We start from the raw sequence: 21,886 nt of genomic DNA on the forward strand, positions 1-21,886 counted from the left end.
TTCTACAGAACCAGCCAGCAAATCTCATGAGAACAGTATTAGTGATATCCCAGTAGAAAAGAGCCACCAGGGGAGTTCCATAGCCTGCTTTCCCTGGTATCCAAATAAATTTTCTCAGAGAAGGGACTACATCTGAGAATTAGGTTGTGTGAGGACAAATATGTTTTTGTATCTTCTTGCTTCTATGGATTTTTTAAAAATAAAAACAGATCCACTTTAACTGAACACATTTATTTTCCTAAGCTTTCTGTAAAGAAAAATGATGAAAAAAACAGTGAAATGTCCTCAAAAAAAACCATCAAATTTTCATTTTTGTCCACTCCTCACAAGGGAAAAGAAAATAATCATAGTTTTACCTGGAAATCAGAACCTTTTTCTTTCCTGTTCTGAAGAACCCAAGATGCTTGTATTTATTGTAAAAATTACAGTCAAACAAACTGATCAAGTGCTTGCTCTAAGAAGCAAAAAAATTTCACCAACTCCAGCTGGTATAAAATGGCAAAGTTCTTCTGATCACAATGGAAGGAGGTTAAATTATTCCCCTGAAAGGTGCTATGTGGATCTACAGTGGGAAAATTCCTGCCCACATCACTTCTCAGAGAACAGAATTCAGTGAATTCCCAATAGCATATATGATTAAATTAATGTTTCATTTTTGCTAATCTGTGGGGAGAATAGAGATCCTCAAATATATTCACTATTTAGAATTCTATATTGATTTCTTTGCTTCAAATATTAAGCCTATGGATGATTATGAGCTATTTGAGCTGGCATTTTGTTCAAAGGGTCAGTGGTATCACATTACTATTTCCACAGCTTCTTTGATGGAGTGCTAGCTGAAAATCCTGTTTCCACCAGTACATGCATGGCTTCAAAATTCCCTTTCTGTGACTGTTCATGCCAATCAAACTTGATTGATGAGATGTTAATAGAAGGTGAAATTCCCATTGATTGTACCAGGCTGCTGCATCATTTAAGTCCTTAAGTACTTAAGCCATATTTTCTTTGTAGAAGAAAAAAAACAGAGACATGGTCCCTTTTACTAAAGTGTTTAGAATCATCAAATCATATTTTGTCCTGTTCTGAGCTTACATTACGCAAAGACATACCCTATGTATATAAAATTATGTATATAGGGATTAGCATGGAGATAGCAAGATTTTTACTCAAAAATTGTGTACAGATTTATTTTTTCCTCACAGCTTTGATCCAGCTATTACATTCATTAAGTTCCTGAATATGCAGTGGTCACAAGATTAAAAAAAAAAAAAAAAAAAAGACAGCTCTCAGAGCACAGTGACAGTGCTGCCTTTAATTACTTCTGTCAAGCAGGCATGCAACTCACCTTGGAGCAAAAGGCAATGCTGCAACACTGTTTAACCTGCCCCTGGGTGAACTGTGGTTTTGTTGTTGCTGTTTCTGTTGTGGAAAGATGAAAGCAAGCCAGAGAATGGCTGGAAGGGAGCTGGTAGTTGGCCTCCTGTGCTGGAAACTGATGCCTATCACATCAGGTGAATATTGGCTGGATCTTTGGAGGAGGACAAAGCTCCGCCATTATGCACGAATAAAAACCAAATCAACAAACAGCCCCCCCCAAAATTTGCTGCCACTGGAGGCAGACAGCAACGGGAGCTTCAAAAAGGCTGAAATAAATCATTGTCAACAGGTCCTGACAGATGCTGAAGGGAGCACGCAAGCATGCACCCCATCACGTCGCCAACCCAGTGCTTGCAGGGCTGCCCAGTAGCAGCCCCACGACCCTGCTGCAGTGACAGTCCCAGCGGGACAGACCCTGCCTCTGATCCGGCTGCTCGTGCAGGTGCTTTTACACAGCTGCGCACCTTCCTCACTCCCTAGGCAAAATGTGCATCTTCCTATGAGAAATAAATTTACCGCCCCAAAAAAAACTTGTCAGAGGGATATGCTGATTTATTTATGCATGTGAAGGCTGTGAGTACCGGAGGTGAGGCTGGATGAGGATGTATAGCACATCAGCTGGCCACGGGCCCACGCCGCACACAGAGAGGAACTGGACGAGCTGCTTTGCATTTACTGCCGGGAACAGCGAGCACACAGGACCACAGGAATGCTTGCTCTACATTCACACCCCCACGTACCTCGCATTAACCAGTTCATGCAGCCACATCCTTGGGCTGCTGCGCTGAATATGGAAGCTATTTGCTGTTCTATTTCCTTGCAGAAAGCCCCATCAATGTGCTCTTGCCTAGGGTGTCTTTCTATAGCATAACTGACTCCTGCCTGCCTTGTGGATTGCTCATGCATGTTTATGCCACTAGCAAATTTTAGAAATTGTGTGTAAGATGCTGATGTTCTGTCTACTTGATAGAGGTTGGCTGAGATTTCCCAGATCCTGCCCTCCTGGTGGAGGCAGGGAAGTGACGGGTGCATTTCCCAGCCCTCTGAAACTGTGTGCCCCACAGGACAAGTGGGATCTATTTGTAAGTGTTACAGCATACACTGGTGACCATAAGGTCCCCTGATGGGATGCAAGGAAATCTGAGCATCAGGTAACTGGAAGTCACATCACCTTATACTTTACATGAATCTGACCACCAGGAATTTAATGCAATGTGCTCTGATTTTAACAACTACTGGAACACTGATTTGAGACCTCTGTTGTCATTGGCAGGTTGCTCCTAGCTCTGCACACAGCTGTCTCCACTTCCCACTCCCATGACCCTTCCATGTCACCAAGACCAGTGTCCTTAATGGTTAGCCATAACAGGACTGATAGCTCAGGATGCCCTGGCATTTAAATGCCTCAAAATGTAAGAAAGAAAAAAAAAAAAAAAAAAGAATACTGTAAGGGTGGTTGAACACTGGCACAAGTTGGCCAGGGAGACTTGTGGACTCTCCACCCTTGGAGATGCTCTAAAACCAACTGGACACAGCCACAGGCAACCCGCTGTAGTTGTCCCTACTTTGAGTAGGTTTGTACTAAGTGATCTCCAGGGGTGCCTCCCAGCCTTAGCGATGCTATGATTCTATAAAAACATGTTTAATGTCATCCCAGAGCTGTAGGGTATGTTGACTGACATCCAGCTGCTCTCCTAGAGAGACTCTGGTACCCTGCAGGTTCTGCCTCCCCTTGGTTTGCTGCACACAGGCACTCAGGTATCCTCAGACAGACCAAATGGCAGCACACATCTATGTGCTGGAGGCTTTGTCTTGACACTCTTTCCCAGTCTCCCCTAGTTAGTTTTGAAAGCAGCTTTCAGAAGAAGCCCAGGGGTTCAAGTTCTCACTTGGAAAACGGAATGGAGGTTATGAAGGCAGAACCTAGCCCTCTTAGCTCCACACCTCTCCTCAAATAGATTTGGCCAATCTATTTACTGATATTGTGTCTCCTGATTAGTTTTTGGATTTGTTTCCTCAGCAACTGAAAACTGCAGAAACATTTATTTAATGAATAAACTGGGGATTAGCTTGGAAAAAAAGTTATGTTCTGCACATTTTTCAGCAAACATTTAAATAAGTTTCCTTTATATATATATTCATAAATCTCTAGAAGTCTCATCACCCAATTCTCACAAGTTCGTGCATGGGCTTAAATTTTTACTAAAAAATTCAATTCTAAGAGAATATTTCAGATTTAATGCAAAGAGCAATTATTTTTTAAAAAGCTCTGCAATGCTGCTCCTGCTTGCTTACTATTCAAACAGGAGACACAAAACCTTGAAGTTAGAGAATCCAGTGGAAAGAGCTCAAACATTGAATCTCAGTAAATGCTGTCCCTAAAGCTGTATACATCCAAAGAATTATCCTTCCCTCTTCCTTTTTCACCTCAAACTTCATGCTTCTGTGTCCCTAATTATTCTCATAGTGAGTAACTGAGAAAAAAAGGTGATCTGCTCACCCACATTCCACAAATAGAAGGAGAAAAAATATCTAATTTTCAAAAAAATGTGTTATACATTGTACCCAGCCCTGTAAGGTAGCTAATACTAAATGCAGCAGATAGAATTTGAGCTTCTGTGGAACAATAAAGAAATAGGGGGAAAACTATATTTAACTCTATTTATACTCACAGCCTCCTACAAAGTGTAAGAAAAAAACATTTAAGATCAAGAGAGTCAGCACAGATATCATAGCCCCTTGTTATCTTGCTCCTGGTAGGATAAATAATAGGCACTGAGCACAGTTTAAGTAGGCATAATTTTAGCACTGCAGACAATGAACTCAAACCTAATCTTAGACAGGCTACTGCCAACCCCGGCTGTACTGCTCCACCGGGGAACAGGCAGCCAATGTATTTGCAATGGCTTTCTGTTGGGAAAAAAGAAATTTCACTTCCACTAATTTCATGCCCAGCTCCCACACTTCGCCATTAGCCCATGATTAACTGTACATGACTGTAAATCTCCCAAAAATTTACAATACCTCAGATTTTCTAAATTCTGTGTTTTATGAGTATGTGTATTAATATTTTTAAACACAGAGAGAAGCATGAAACAGACTCTTGTTTACCTTATTTAAAATGTAAAAGGACTTTTGGGATAGAGAAAACAGTCTTGCCAGGTGTAGCACTTTACATGACTGATTTTCCAGTATACATCTGTTCATGTATGAAAGGTTTTTGGAGCCTAAAAATAACAGGATAGTTCCCAGTATGTATCCTTTCATTTTGCCCAACAGCTGTTTGACTGGAAAGCATCACCAGCACACAAGAAAACGAGTAAGAAACAGCTTCAGTAGTTCAAAACAAAGCCTAATAACTGGTCTCCAGTGGTGACTAAAAGGAGATGCCTAGTGAAGAACATACAACTAGAGTAAGCACATTTCTCAGCTTCCAGCCACTTTCAGCTCACGGATTTTCTGGAGACTGTTTGTTTTGAATCAGGCTCTGAAAGAAAACCTCTCTAAGCCTAGAAACCAGTAGAAATTATACCTGGTATGAAAACTAATGTAGTTCAAAGCTTTCAAATATATAACCTGGAGATCAGACATGCTCTGCTACAGCTAGGCCCATAAATTAGTGTGGTCTGATTTCCAAGGTCTCCCCTGGAAAGTACAGTAGAATCCAAAGAGCCCTACCAAGCAACAGCACTAAAAAAATAAAAATAAAAATAAAATAAAATATAAAATAATTGGACCAGTCTTAAACTCCTAATATATAAGCTCACATGGGTTGTCAGAAATATCTGGAAAGCTATGCTCTGCCAGTAGGTACTCAAGAGGATTCAAGATGAAAAGGCAAATTTAGCCTTAGATGTCTCCATAGCCATGTTTTGATGCTGTCATTCGCTGGCTGACTGCAACAGCACTGGTGATACCCTTACACCCACACTATGCTAGTGGAGCGATGCAAGGCATCAAAGGGCAGCTGAGAAACTTGTACCTTCCCTTCTGAATATTCATTCCTAGTCTTTGCTACCTGGGAGGAGTGTTCTGCGCTAGAATCTCATGAATGATTAATCCCAAATTCAGTGCAAATCCCTGCAAACAGGGCTCCGTACTGGGGACAGGAGTTCTGCTCACTGCCTGTCTGCTCACCATAGAGGCTGCAGTGAGACAGTCTAAGAGATTATATATATATATATACATATATATTATTTTTATCTTTATTTTTTCTTTAAATGCTAGCATGCTTGCCAAAAGGCATTACCATTGCAGAAAAACTCATCCCTAATATCTGCATCTTATTCCTAAAACAGTTTAGCTTTTTATTGCCACTGTTTAATAGGAAGCCTACAGTAATATAAACGGCTTTCATAAAAGTTGCCAGGTTTTTAGCAGCATGCTGTGCCTCGACAGCAGTTACAACAATTCTGCTGCTACAAAATAGTATCCAATTGCAGTATCTACTGGCAGAAGCACAAATTGTTCTCTTAGGCTGGGCATTGCTGGAATAAGATCACATTTGCTAACACCTTTTTGTTGCTGTTTTTGTTTTTTTGGCAGGATGAAATGTTTCTCTTTCTTTTGCCACATAAAAGAGAAGGAACAGGGAGTTGTTTCGGTTCGTGCCCGATTAGAAGAATTATTTTGTTCATCTTATGATATGGGACTTAATTATGCTTCCCTGCTTGATGCTTCTATTAGAAATTCAGCTTCCCACAACTGTATTTCTCCATGGAAGGTATTCAGCATGTCTAGAGAAATCTGAACTTTTCTCATCACATGACGCCAAGACTTTGGACAAAACCACTTGCCATCAAGCACTCTAAGGGGCTGCCTGTAAATCAGGCATAAGACTGTTTTTTTTTGTTTTGTTTTTCTTTTTTTTTTCAGTAAGCAAACCATACACAAAGCAGCTACTATGCTGGTAAAAGCTATGTAGTAGAAGGATGTTGATAAACCCCTGTGTCAGGAGAAAATATACAGATTAGAAATGAGCATCAGCTTTGACCTGCAGAATGTATTTTGCTGTGTAATCAGAAAGCTATGAAACTAGAGCCAGACATCAAAAAAGCTGGAAAACTTCCCTTGTCAGTGCTGAATAAAGACCATCTCTCTGGACAGTTTCATGTCCTGCACCCATTCATTTTTAGGCAGCACCTTATGGTCCTTCACACATACACTAGGGGGATAACATAAGTGATTCCAGGACAGAAAAGGCAGTCTCTTGCTGATCTTGTCTGTCAAAGTTGTCCCTTGCTATGTGCCTTACCACAAAGCTTTTGAAATCTCTGTCACTGAATTAGAGCTGCTGTGCATCTCTAGCCTTTCTCCCTCTTTCAAGAAAAAACACCACTTCCAAAGTTCGCCAAACCGCCACTGTGATCCCCACAAGAGGCCAGAGATGTCCCATTTGCAACAGGGCATTTCAAGCTTAACTGACCGTTCCCTTTAGGATTGAGATTAGGGTTTTCTGGGAAAAGATCTCAGTACCTTAAAAGGACGTGTTTTTCTCACGTTCACACGCTGCTTATGATGGCCTGTCTGGCATCTGGCTGTAGTTTTGAATTTCAAATTTGTTTTTCCTCCAGGGAGCCAGAGTACTAATCTACAGTAACACAGGCTGTAGGAATCTAATCGTTGTACCATGACCCCAAATGATCTTGTTATTCATTCAGCTTCTGCCCAGTCTACCTCAGGGACTGACAAAAGTTTCTGCAATGTGGAGATATGGAATGTGGTCGCATCCATTTATTCTTACTTTACTAGCCTGGAGACAGCAATATATTCCAGTCATTCAGATGAGAGACTTGCTGATGAGCACATGGGAATAAATGGGAACTAGTGAATTGTGTGTAAAACCACAGCATGGCTATAGTGGAGGGGAAGACATACATCTGAGACATGCTGCTGAGGGAATCAAAAAGGCTGAGAAGGTGGTGGCATCCAGCTTCCTGGGACAGCTGGGACTTAAATATCAGTAGGCAGTACCATCACTTCCAAGAACGTTTCCAATCTGATCTGGAAAATGCCCTGGAAGCAGAGGCTTCATTTACTTATTTATTTTAAATTGTTTTCCTTTCTTTATCTCATGGGAGTTGCTTTCTGTAGACTTAGAGGAAATTTGTAAGGTTGTAGGAAAAAGGGGAGCTGCTTGCCTTGGCATCATTGCCTTCCCTGAAATGATGGGTCTGCAGAAAATAATCAATTCATTTAGACACAGTTTCACCTCACTGGTATCTCTTACTCAAGCTAGGAGATTCACTTCTACCTCAGCTTTTACAGACACAACGTTATGAGGAGCCTGAAGGAGGCAAAAGTCTGCCTGTATCTCCTTGCGTACTTAGGACTTCCTCAAGTCATACAACATGGGCTCATTGCAAAAAATTCAGCGAGGAATGACTGAATGGTATAGAAATGAAACACTTTAAAAAGCCTGGGAAATCAGTTTACCTCCTTCATTTTGAGAGGACTTGCCCCATTGCTCTCTGCAGTTCCAAGAGGCCATCCATGTAAACCAGCCCCTTGTAAATCCAAGCTACTCCATGTTCAGCTTATAAAAATGACAGCAAGTGATAGCACTGATTTAATGCTAGTGGGATGTATCTTTCAAGTATCACAGCAAGCATTTCTCTACCTGCACTTCAGTGCTTGTCACAAGGTGGTTAGTTTAGGTAATTTCCAAAGTCACTACAATTGACGAGTTTTACTTTGCATTTTCCCTTTTTGGTACATTTTTGTGTTGCTTCCCCAATGATTACTGACAGCATTGTCTGCCTGTTCCACTCAGCATGTTTCACAGGAAAGCACATCATCTGCCTTGCCCCATATATCTCCCCCATCCTTATCCTATTTGCCACAGATCTGCTAGGGAACAACACAAAAGCAGGGGAAGCAGCCTTCAGCTTCACTGAGTTACTCCAGGTAATCTAACATATCTTCAGGAGACAAGTGTAATACAGTATGAACTGAGTTACTTTGATTCTGGCTTGGTGCACTGCCAGTGAAATAATTATCATTTAAAGGTTAATTAAAGAATCTGCCTTTGCAGGTTGTGAGGAAGGTACTTAACAGCAGGAACTGAGCTCAGGAATTCTCGGGTTGTGTGCATAATGTTACAGGCACTAAAATGCATACATCTTCCAGCCTCACTCTGATCTCGCCTGCAGTAGAGTAAATGCCATCCGTCTCCCCTGGATTTGGTGGAGCTGTTCTGAATTCACACGTTACGCAGCAGACTAGGCACAGGAAATAGGAGTGCTCTGAAGAAATCAATTCCATTGTATCTTTTTATCTGCAGCCCCACATGCTGCCTGCTCCTGACATGCAAAAGGAACAGTTGCACTCTTGGTAGTGCACTCAGCAGTGAAAACTGTATTTCTTGGTGATGTTCAGCTCTCAAGAGCCGGTCAGTGAGTGGAGGACTGAGATGTTACACCCTAGAGTTACATGGTTTACCCAGTCCTTGCTGCAAGGAGTAAAGCCAGACCAGTATCCTTTCAGCCTTCAATGGCATGGTGGAGCTCTATTGCCTGTCCACAGTACTACATGTTATTCCTCCACTGACATACATCATTGCTGCTGGAGCTACTCTGGTTACCTATCTACACTATGCCAAGAAGGATAACACACTTCAGACTTTTTTGCTTGGCCTCAACATGGCACCTACATGGCCTCAAGTCCTATGCCCATGTGGAGCCCAACGCTTCATGGCATCCTTATTACATAGATAAGTGTTTTCTCCCTCCTGTTTTGGCATGTTCTGTTGGAACAATAAAATATACACGATGATTGTGGGTATTTCAAATCAGGTAGTGTATGCACTACCGAGGGTGATTTACTTTGCTGCCTCTGCCTCAATTAAGGGAAGAGCAAACCAGAAAAAGGGAATCCCAGGAGTCAAAATGAAATGAGGGAAGAAGGGAGAAAAAGCAGCAGACAAAGAATGGTTTCAAAGCAAACTGGAAAGGCACGTGTTACATTCACGAGACCCATGTCTCTAGGGCAGCCACTGAGGGCATTTCCCTGGTTGATTTCCACTCTGTCCTTCAGTTTGGTTTTCTTTGCATACACTTCATTTGAACTCAAGCAGGCTGAAGGTGACAACTTGAAAAAGACACTGTTGCCAATTTGGAAACAAAGCAGTGACTAACGAGCTATCTCAGATATATATACCTTTTTTTTTTTTTTTTTAAACAAAGGCAAACCTCAAAAGGATTTATGTGATGAAGAGCAGACAGAACAGCTGTGAAACAAGAACAATGATAAACAACAACAAAACCAAAGCTATTTAGATAGAACCACATATTAAAAAAAAAAAAAGTGGTATAATTACTTTTTTTTTTTTTTTTTTTAAATAGGGAAGCCAGTATCTTTCTGATAAATAGCTACTGTCTATTGGGAAAGACTTTCCTGTAACAGCTACCTACTATTTTCTTATTCTTATTTTTCTACTGGGAGCCAGCATCAAGGATGTGATGCCCTTACACTTAGCAAACATTTAACCAATAAATGTTTAATCATTTAAGAAAAAGCATCATAAATAAAATGCTTTGTGAATGAGAATCGTCAGGGAGTAATTAGAACTCCTAATGCCTACAGAATAAATATCACATCCTCCTGTTTCAGAATCACTTTCTGACTCTCCCACAGAGCAGAAATACACAGATACACAGGAAGCAATTAGGCAAGAAAAAAAAATAGAAAAATTTGCATTAAGTGGAAACGCTTGTGAAGTTCAGTCAACAAAGTTTAGTGTGCCTTGGAACTCTGAGACCCACCAGTGAGCAACAGACCTTTTAACATAATTGTTCAGATTTCAGGTGAAGCATTCTATTTGGACATCTTTTGGCAATGAACAGATTCACCTTTGAATTGTCAAAGTTGTCTCAGCTGGTTTAAGAAAAAAAAAAAAAAAAAAGAAAAATAAATTTGGCTCCTGATAGAAAATGCTTTCAGTATGTCCATAAGTGTTTGGCTGGTTATTGCCATGAGGGTCTCAGAGTGCAATCAACTTAGTGTTCACTAGAAGCCAGTGGAGAAACCACCAAGCTATAAAGCGGAGACAAGATTTGCCTGTGACTTTTGAGTACAGAAACCTGAGTAATTCCACTGTAATTCTCTATAACCAGTAATGCCATTTATTGTCTCTTGTTGATTTTTACGGAGAAATTTGGCATGATCTTGTGGGATTTTCAATAAAATCTACAGCATCCACATTTCATCTGGAAAGAGGCACTGAAGTGTCTGGGTAGTTTTCCCAGACTGTTCTATTTTGTTTCGTAACATGTACCTAGAAAAACAAGCTTCATAAGTGGCATCATCTTTAAAAGTCATTGTCAATGTTCCCACAGGACTTTTTAAAAATCATTTTGGACAAAGTAAAAGAGAGTATTTTTGCACAAGCCACAGAAGGGAATGCTCTTCTCATTCTCCATTCCATTTCAGATCTCCTTGCCAGTGCGACAAAGCACTATTTCATAACCAACACATCCTGTGCAGCAGTACAACAGACCACAAGGGAGTTATGCAAACAGATTACAGGTTATTACCATACATTTCTTTCTTCACAAATAATTCAAGAAGTGAATGCTTTGAAGTCACAGACAGAACATCTAAATGCATCATAGAAACACTTTAGCATGTGCCATTCTGCACATTGCATCTTTGTAATATTTACATTAAAATACAAACATAGAAGACATAAAAAGTGCAAATATATTCTCTTTGTAGCTGGAAGTGAATGGTCAACCTAAGTTCTTTCTTTAAAAATGGGTAATATTGGATGCTTCTAAAGAGATGAACAGTGTAACCCCTAGCCTTTTTCAAGAATTAAATATGAAAGCTTGGAAAATACTTCCTCCTAGCTCAAGCTAAGAGAAACAAAATTGGCACTAACCTATAAACAGAGCCACCTGGGTCAGCAAAAACGTAGTGTACTTCCCTTCCTATGAGAAAATGGGGCCTATTTCACTTCCACAGCCTTACATGGGATTAGTTCATAGAAAAGGGTACACAGAGAACTGGCAGCAAGGACTCTTCTGCATGGCATGGCCATAAGCAGATCATTTCATCTCTCTGTGCCCCAGAATCTGCGTGGCACAAGGCTGTTGGAAATCCAAAGTTCTGTAAACCTCAACTCCTATGTGCTTGCTAGAGCAGACCTTCATGTTCTCCCAGCAACATTAGCAAAACCTTTACTATTGTTTTGGGAAAGAACAGGAGAAGAAAAGACATAAACATCTCCACTTTTCAAATAATTTCTCTTCCGTCCTGCAGCTTGTTAACATTTGTTTGATCCTCCCATTCCAAGCCCTCTAATTTGATGTGGCTGCCTGTTCTTTACATTGGTGAAATCAAAAGGAGTTTCAAAGGAAAAAGGAGAAAACAAGTAGAAGAAAGTCTTGCCAATCATCTTCCCTGCTTTGTAGGAGTCTAATTTGTGACTAACCTTAGTAAAATCCCCACTAAAGAAAATATGAAGTGATGCTTTCTTTTATCTATAGTGAGCTGGAGTGTGGTCTGGGGCTGTATCAGGAGGGCTATTTTCTTTAAGCAGGCCAGGTTATGTTCTCTCTGCACTTAGATTCAGCAGACTGCAGTGCTTTTAGTGCTTGCATTTTGCCCTCTCTAACCTAGCAGAGGCCCAGCCAAGCTAATGTGCTCTGTGCTGATGATAATTTTCAGATCTGGTCTAAGAAGGAAAAAAAAAAATCAAAGGGTTCATTAACTAATTACCATTGGGCTTTAATATAGTGTAATGAAGAAAATGGAAAGGGTCTATCTGGATTGTTTAATTTAATTATCGATATTCCAGAAGAAGGAACAAACTTCATGTTAAATTCACAGATGATTTAAATTGAGGAGAAGCTGCAAACATGACTCAAGACAGAAATAACAAGGGACTGTAAAAGGATTGTGAAGAAGAGCAAAAGAAAATACAAAGCGATTTTGCTCAAGAAATAATGTCACAGGCTGATAACAACTGGGGAAAATATATATCAGGTAAATATAGAAGGAAGGAACTGTAGTAGAAGTTTTCAACGTTATAGGAGGGTGAGAAAAGAAATGCTAGTTGTACCTTTGGCACAGAAGCAAAGGATAAAACACTAACTGATTTTAGTAGTGGTGCCATCCAGTTCAACCCATAGCCATACACTGGTACTTTGTGGGGATGCAGGGAAACCTTACTGTGCAGGGCACTGGACACATGTCCTTCATGAAGACCAGTCTCCCTTTTCACTTAGCCACCTTGCCTTCTCCCTTTCTTTATTTCTCTATTGTTTATTTCCTTTCTCTATTTCATCCTTACAACCTCACACCTGATAATGTTATATCCATTGAGAACATTCTGGCAACAAAACAGCTTATAAAACTGCAGACCCAGCTGGTGACCCAGCAAAACATTTGGTGCCTGGGAATCTGTATAAACTTAGTCATTAAACTATAACCATAAACGAAAGCAAGTTAAAACACACACACACAAAAATACAGTTTGATGATCCAGAATATCACAAAACAGATTTCAGAACAATTTTTTCTCATTTTAAAAAAGGGACAAAATATAAAATGGGGTAGAAAATACTGCATTTCTTCCTAGAGAGCTCAGTAACATACAGATTTTTTTGGAGGGTGGTGAAAAAAAGGGTGAGGAATGTGTTATGGAAGGTCTAGGAAAAGATATGATAGCATGTTAAGTAGTTTTCATCATATTTTCCCTATTTTAAACTCCAAAGCTACTATTATGAATGTTTTTAACACCCCTCCTGCCCCCTTCCATCCCCCATCTAGTCTATTTTTCTGAAGGAAAGAAGGAAATAAAAGGATAAAATTAATTACACAGACTGGTGATTTGACCCCAACCCCATCCCCTGGTCTCCACTCTGACATGCTACCCTAACACCTAAATCAGTCTGAGGCACCTGATGGACAAGCAATCCAAGAACCAAAATCAAATTATTCAGCCCTGTTACTGGTACGTTTCCTGAAGAAACCTCTGTGCATGTGACTGTGCTTCCCTACATATATATAGAGAGATAAAATAAATTTTCGCTGTTTGGCAAGTATCAATCAGATTTGACAGCAGAAGATTACGCTGAATGATATTAAGTTTTCACATGAAAATAAACAGTAACCAGCTATAGGAAAAAAAAAAAATATCTCTAATCATCTCACAAAAAAACAAACAAACAACAACAACACCAGAAAACTGCACTATGTATTCAGACATTATTAAATAGCAGCAAATCCACAGGAGAGACAGAAAGAGATGTTGCAAATAGCCCACGTGCTAGAAATGTTTAATCAGAGCTCAAGGCTTATTAGGGACTGGAGAAGCTAGATGCCATAACCAAACCCATGGAAACTTGCCTTTATTAGTGTTGACCCTTGCTTGGCACACTTGAAGGTTTGGGGATTTAACATCTACATTCAGATAGAGATTGTTTATGGTCATCAGCTCTGCTGAAGCACAAAAGCCAGTATTCAAGTTGCATCAGCTGAAAAGCTCATTATTTCCCATTAAAAATAGATTCACAGCATTTCACCTCACATGTTCTCAGGAAAAAAAAAATCTCAAGCAGCTGTTTTTACGAATATTTCAGGCATACTCTAAAACATGGGCAAGTATATAGCTCAGGTCCTACAGATTTTGCTTGCAACAGCATGCATTTAACTAACTCAGGAGATGTCTTTACATACTACTGCTACAGCTGTTTATTACACTGAAGACCTTAGATCTTCTGTAGGCATTAATTTTTCAGTACTCCTTACTGATCAAGCAGAATATTTTCCTAATCAACACGTGGACTTCTCTGACCTATATGTTTCACTCTTAGACATGATGCAAGCTATGATCTACCGAGGAAAAATCTATCTTCTATTTAAGAGTATTCATGATACGTTCAAATTGAAAGAAAAAAGTTGACATGAGAAAGGATGCATCATGTCTCCAGCTGCAGGGACTGCTGATTAGGACACATGATTTCACCAGCTGAGCTGATAATTCCTCCCCACCCTTCAATCACAGGGCTTTTCTCACGGTTAAGTCAATAGCTAAGTATTTTGTAATGACATACTTCTTGGTCCAAAAATGACACAGAAAAGGTAGTAATCCACTGTTACACACATACACAAACACACACACAAGACAATGAGTCACATTATTTTTCACACAAAAGCTGAGATTATCTTGTCCCTTTACACCTTGAATTTTCAGCATCCTTTCAACAAATGATTTTCCGAATTGGGCTTTTACAAATGGTGCAATTCTGAAAACACAGACAACAATACATATACATACACACATTATATATATATAGTTAGACATATCAGAGTGCAGGGACAATGACACTTAATTTATTCCATTTTGAGAGGTCACTGATTACAGCAACATCCTTCCAAAAGGAAATATCTCAATATAGTTTCAGAGGGTGGGCCCTCTCTAGCCAGAAGCAGCTTTGCATGCAATTATTGACACCTGTAGGTGGAAAATATGAAAGCTAACCAATTCCTTACAAATCAGCTGTACTTTCTCAGTGTAATTAGACAAGCTTTCAGCATAGGGTTCTTTTATTTTTGAGTGTGTGTGGATTTTTTTATTTTTTTTATTTTTTTTTAAGGAAATAGGTGAGAAAATACAAAACCTTATTGCATTCTGAGCAGTACTTACTGAGAGACATAAAGAGAAAACAACTCTTAGCAAGAAGATTAGACTGCAGCAAATCCCACAGAGTACAATGGTGCTCAAGATCCTTGGTTACGTGGCACAACAAATTGGAGTTTGGAACCTGTGAAAGGTCTTTAACCTCAGTCAGCTTTGGGGAGGGGACCAGCTATATAATTTTTGAATAGAAGCATTTCAGCTATTGCCAACTACACTGCAATATTCATTGAAGGATTCTTATGCTTGCTTGGTTTGCTGTGCCAGACTATAATTTGGGGGAAAAAAGCTTTCACTTGATTTACCCCCAAAAGATATCATAAAGGTTAGTAATAGCAAGTAGTCATCTCTTGATTTGAAAACATAAAGTGCTGTATAATTGCTGCATGACATATCCAGCACAATATTGATTTTTAGGATAAATCATCTCCCTTGATGAAAATGTAAATCTGAATTGAATGTTCTGCTGTCCACAAGTGATTCAAGCAACCTGCCTTTCAGTATGCTGCTTTCCTCAACTCCTTGTAATATTATCTTTGTAACTCAGTAAGAGACAAAAAGGATGAGCAATCAGTTAATTCGGGTCTTCTGCACTCATTAGATATCACTTCATTATCTCATTGGACACAATGACTTTGCTTGCAGCATGGGATTTTTTATTTTTATTTTTTTAACAATTCAAGATGGTGAGGCTCCCACCACCTCATCTCAGAAAGTCCATCCAACAAGCTTCAAAGCAATGAACAGTAATTGGAGGCACCAAAACAAAGCCTATCTTCCATTACCTGAAATGTATTCCTCCCACAACCCATTAAAAGCTTTTTTTTTTTTTTTTTCCTGGTTAAGCATGCAAAATAAAGCTCACATCCAGTGTAAATCAATTCCTCTAAGCATTTCAGAGGTTTGATCCAAATTAACCAGTTTAGCACAGTCCCTTGAACAGTCTGCTTCCAAACTGTACGGTACAACAGGGAAATTTAGATACAGAACAGATTCTGGACAGAAATTATGCATTATCTGTAAGACTACATCAAAAGATTTGGAAATGCTGCCAAAAGTACATAAACCATGTGGATTTACTACCTTTTAATCACTTTTTACATACCCCCCAAAATTGAAAAATAATGTTGAGTAAACATCAGCCCAAAGTCATCATGGTAAGAAAAGATGTCTCAAATTAAAAATATCAGCCTGAGGTGTGACTGCTAGAAGTGAAAAACTTTGCTTCACTTGCCCTGTCACTGGCAAACTTGGAAATGGGGTAATTTTTATACCACAGGGAATGCTGGCCTTTCCAAGGCAAAAATGCCCACGGAAAGTATGCATCACATTCCAGGTCCAGGTCTTGAATTTTGCATTCCTGTTTGTTTATCCGTAATAAAACAATACCAAAACAACAAAAAGCATCAAACTCTGCAGGAAAAACTCTGCAAAATGAAACTAACCACCTGGAACTTCAGGTCAAATCTAATCTATGGTCCCTCTCTTCCAGGGTAAAAGAGAAGAAGTTCTTTCATTTAAACATGTCTAACTGCCAAAAGGTTTAAAAACTCCAAAGATAATAAGTAAAGAGGGCATTAACTGCTCAATAAAAGCTTCAGCATTCCTTCCTTCATCTCTTAAAGAAATATCCCATTTCCATACATTATTTATCATGCTGCTGTTTTCTTAAGCAGCTAAATTTGCTGTCATTTCTTTCTTTATTCAAAGTGATTTTTAGTGCTAGTAAACCACCCGGCTTGGCAGTGCTGCCATGTCCTACTTGTAGCGCAAGCAATGATCTGCAGCTCCAGATTGTTGCGCTAGAAACTGCCATGACCAAAATGACAAACTGAACCTGGATTTTCTTTAGCATTAATCATGCTAATTGATCTTCATCTTCTCTTTTTTTTTTTTTTTGTGGTAATAGCTCAGCAACCTTTCCAGATCATCAACACAGTTACTGAAGAAATACCATATTTTTTCCCCTTTTCTTTCATATTATAAACTTGCTCCAAATCACAATTCTTACCTTATCATTGGCTTCCTCTCATTTGCCTCAAAACTACCGAGCTGGGTTTTCAAAACATACATTATCCTACCCCTGATCCCTGGACCTGCCATGAGACATTGCATTCACAGTGCATTGAAGATCCCTCTCTCAGCCACTATCTCACCCTTCTAGAGCACTTATGAGAACCAACACCCCCGCCCCGCCCCCATCTCCTGCTATGCTTATAGCCTTATAACCCTAACTGCAATGATCAACACAGCTGCAGGTATTTTTTTATTTCCATTTGCTGCAGTTCTGTTTCTCCCTGGTATAGCAAGACCAGACACTCCTGAAAACTTCACCTGGTTATAAGGCCCTATTTATACAGATCACAGAGACAGCCTGTGGATGGCAAGCTTATTCTTGTGAAATTGGGTGGTCTTTCCTTTCCACTCTGATTCTCTGAAGTCAGAGAAGATGCCTGAGCAGCTGAAAAACAGTTATTTAACCCAAGTCAAGATTCAACAAGATAATTTGGGAATTCTCCCCTCCACACCACTTATTTCACTGGGAGTGAGAGCCAGTAACTGAATTTCAAAGCCGTCTGCAGCAGACAGTTATATTCATCTACCAGTTTTGAAGTCTTAACATCATGAATGGAAAAAAAAAAAAAAAAAAAAAAGGAAGAAATAGAAAGGAGATCATTTTAGCCTAAACCACAAAGAAAAAGCAAATAAGGCCATTACTTTTTTTTTTTTTTTTTTTCCCTCCCTTCAGAATCAAATGCACTCATCTTGCTTCTGTACAGGAAGGAGGAGTGTTCAGTACGAATTGATTTGAGGTGGCTGCTAGGAGGGAAGGATCTCAAACTTAGTTGTTTCCCACCATTTTTTCCCCCATTATGCACTTTAATCCCCTGCCACAAAGAGTTTTAATAGTGATGGGGCTGCAGTGCTAATATTGATAACTGTATAGTGCTGTGCCTATTTGTCAGTTTAATGATTATGTACATGAGAAAAAATTGTTGCCTTCCTTCAGAGCCTGATGAGCTCTTCAACACGTTATTACCAGAATAAATGTGAAAAGTAAAGTAAGAATTTTCAGTGGAGGGAGTAATTAAACAACCTCACCACTGAATTTTAATTAGTGATACAAGGACTATTTCATTGCTCAGCTCTAAATGTGCTTCCTGATGAGGGCATAATATCTAAATAGATCTTGCATAATGCTCCTTCTGGAAGACAGGGAAAGAGCTCAAGTTTGAAGTGCAAGGATTGTTCCCTCCAAGTCAAAGCCTGCTCAAGAGCTGCAACAGTAACGCCATCAGGGCATAGGGGTTTGTAGTTTTGTTTTGTTTTTAAGAAAACACTACAGAAGGGAGTGATGTGGTTGAATTTACCTCTGAGAAGGGTCAAACAAGCAGGACACCCTCAACAACTTAGAAGAAACAGGAACTGCAGCTCAGGTCCAGGTCAAAATTTTGGTATGTGCTGCTGAATCTTTAAACAGACATACAAAAAGGAGTGTTCTAGAGGAATGCCAAACTGACATTAAAGAGCAATTCAGGAACATACAAGGTTCTGCAGCAATTTGCAGGAGATGCTCCAGATATTTAAAATCCAAAGATAGAAGAAATTTTGAATAAATTAAGAAAAAAGAAAAAAAAAACACAAGACAGTATGGAAGAAGAAATAGAGATAATTTAGATAGACATGATAAGTATGTCTAGGATATAGACATTTAAATATTGGTCATTTTTAGTGGGACAATTTAAATCACGATCAACTGACTGTCCATCACTTAAATTTTCAAAAATGTCTAGATTATCTTCGAAGATTAGGGAGGAACTATAGGTTTACCAGAGAAAAGATAAATAAGGAGCATGATCTGTAATACACACAGGGTGAGACAAAATCCTCTGAAGGATGGATAGCTCATACATTTTCTTATTTTGTTGTCGAAAGAAAGAAAAGTTGACTGTCAGACTGGTTGGTATAGCCCAGTGGTTCCTCAAATTTTTGCCCTACAAATCACTGCTAACCTTCAAGATTTCTCACAAAGCACCATATCTCTGCTTTAATCACTCTTATTTAAATTACCCTCATAGTTATATACCTAAAGTGTGCATTTACCATGAGCTCAAATACCCCAAGGCCTGAGCACCATGCCTAGCAACTACTACTCCTTTTCTTTTTCTGTGTTGCCCTGATATCCTACTGATTTCTAATGGCACTGTATCTTTTGTTACGAGGAGAACACTTTCAGTGTAGAATAAATTTACTTAAAATGCTTGCTTAAATTCAAAATGCTCTTTCGTAGCCTTTCATTCATCTGATCAGTATTTGTATGCAATCGTAAGTTTATATGTTTGTATGCACATGTATGAGAGCAAATGCATGATAGTACGCAGCAGTACGGATACAAGACCAGTGGCATTAATATGCAAAAGCCATTAAGTTCCTGAACACACTACTCTGATGAAACCCTTAATAGGATGTAGACTGCTGAATTAATAACATTCATCGTGATTATAGTGAGGTGCCAAGACTAATTGGAAAAGGTGTTTGATCATAAAAATAACTATCAGGGATTTTTTTCCCCAATTTTTTTCCATAATGAATTTAAATGTGCAATGAATAGAGAGGGAAAGCAGAGGAGGTTAGAAAAATTATGGCTGGTATTGTGTGTGTTAGAAATACAAGTTAAATTAATTGCACGTTTAGTTCAACAATCTTTCATGTTTTGTCAAATTTCAGTTTTTAAAACTCCAGTCTAGGTCAACCTTAGTGTAAGAACAATTCTTTTAATAGAGTTACATACCTGAACAAAACTATTCAGAAATGTTTCCCGTCTACAGATGATTTACATGTAGGGAAAAAAAAAACAAACAAACATACAAAAAAACAGTTAAACTTTACTTGGGAGTAATTTCTCTATTTGCCCCACTTCTTAATAGCTTGCAGTTTACCTGCATGCCTTTGGAAGCAGACAATTATAGATTATCATGTTGTTTAAAGAGCTGGCAATTTAAAACTTATTCCTGATTTTATACATCTTAAGACTGATAGTATCAAAAATACTCATGAACAAAAAAGACCAGAGTAAGAATAACAATGCTGGGCTATTTTCAGTTCAAATAATTTATATCTTAACTCACAATTAATTTATCCTAAATATGAGACATTAAATTTAAATAGATGAAACTTTAATTTTTTAATTTCCACAGTTTTTTCTCTTTTTTTTTTAATTTTCTTTTTTTTTTTTTATGGAGGAAATTAGTTCAAATTGTTTTTTCCTAGAGAACATTTTTCAGGAACAGATCTTGAAACTAATTATGGTGGAGAGGGAGAAATCCTTGTGGACTTAATTACTTGCGATATATGAACAGCAGTTGCAAATGGCATCAGTAGTCTTCCTCATTTGGTAGATAAACTTGAATACTTCATAAAGGTACCTTTTACAGAAATATCTATGGAGTTAACAAAATATTTTTCCTAACCTGAGCTGAGTAAAAGATTAGTCCTGAAAACTAAAGATGCGATCATTTTGAGATGTGTCTACAATGAAACTGGTTCACATGATTCAGATAAAAGCCTCCCTTCAGGATGGCGTTCCATAAGTTTGTTGTGCAATACTTAATGCAATAAAACAAAACAGAAGACACACATTTCCTTTAGTCAGTTTTAATATGCTTCTGGAGAGCTTAATTATAGCTTGATTATATAATACAAGAAAATGGAAACAGGAGCAACTGGGCAACCTTTCCTTAGATATGTCATCCTCTCTCAGTTTTTCCTTTCAACTTCACTTCTCCAGTGCTTTCAGTCCCCTTTTTTACTGGATCCTTCCAATATTTCCTATCCTTTTTGTTTCCCCATTCTCACCCCCTTCCACTGCAATAGCTTTCAGAGAGCAATTGGAAATACTCAGGCAATATGCTCAGGCAGAGGTCTTTTCCAGTCCATTTTATCTTGCTGACCTCTGGTAGCCTCTAGTACATGGGGTGCCTCTTCTCCACAGATGAACCACATATGCAGGAGGAAGCAAATCAAAGACTCAAGTCCCTTTGAACTGCATCACGGCCGTCTTAAGCAGTCCGGCTTCACTAGCGTGGGAGCATTTGTTTGGTAATACAGACCAGGATCAGAATGTCAAATGACGGGTCACAATGTTATGTTTGCCTGCTTATATTCCTTTTCTTAGATGACTCAGAGACCTTTAGGTATATAGGTATTTGAAAGTAAGACACAGAGACCCTACACCTCATGAAATTAGAGGTGGAAGAGAAGAGAGCAGTTCATGAAGAAATCACAGAGATGAAGCTCCAAAATGGAAGGAAACTAAGTTAAAACTTTTATTGCATGACAGACCCTTACCATCATTCATTGCTGATGAAAGAAAGGGTGATATTTTTGTTTGTTTGCTTTGTGAGATGACTCTTTTTAAGTACTAATTACTTGAGTTTTATGTATTAAAACATATATGCAGCTATGTACACACACACACAGTGCTGAGTCAAAGCTGAGGTCTCCTTACAGCAATTTGTGTCTATAGACTAGATCAAGTAAGATCTTGTGAGATTCTCTTGAGACACGACAAGATCACGATTTGAGGTTGGAGAGTTTCAGGAAACACCCTCTAGGTGTGGCAAAGATTAAATTAGTTGTCTTTACCTGAAGCTTAAGAGTATCAGAGAGAAGCAATTTGTAAAAATAACATAAAAGTTGCTAAAAATTGTATGGTGTAATGTTGAAGAGATTCAGGCAGATCACCCTACTACCTTTGGTACAGAGAGCCTGAGTAGAAATATTATTTAAGTTCTACGCTTTTGGAGACTAAATGAAAATTACTACTTAAGAACTTGCAAGCATACACTTCTTAAAAAGGAATGGAAA

The 21,886-nt window shown here is 38.9% G+C and overlaps 1 long non-coding RNA gene across 3 annotated transcripts in view; it reads right to left on the reverse strand.

Moving 5' to 3' along the window:
* LOC121072020 overlaps nucleotides 1–21,886 on the reverse strand; it is a 66,988-nt gene that overhangs the window by 34,434 nt on the left and 10,668 nt on the right. The gene's annotated exons all lie outside the window — the stretch shown is intronic.

The sequence above is a fragment of the Cygnus olor genome, chromosome 6, assembly GCF_009769625.2.
Source record: "Cygnus olor isolate bCygOlo1 chromosome 6, bCygOlo1.pri.v2, whole genome shotgun sequence".
Taxonomy (NCBI): domain Eukaryota; kingdom Metazoa; phylum Chordata; class Aves; order Anseriformes; family Anatidae; genus Cygnus; species Cygnus olor.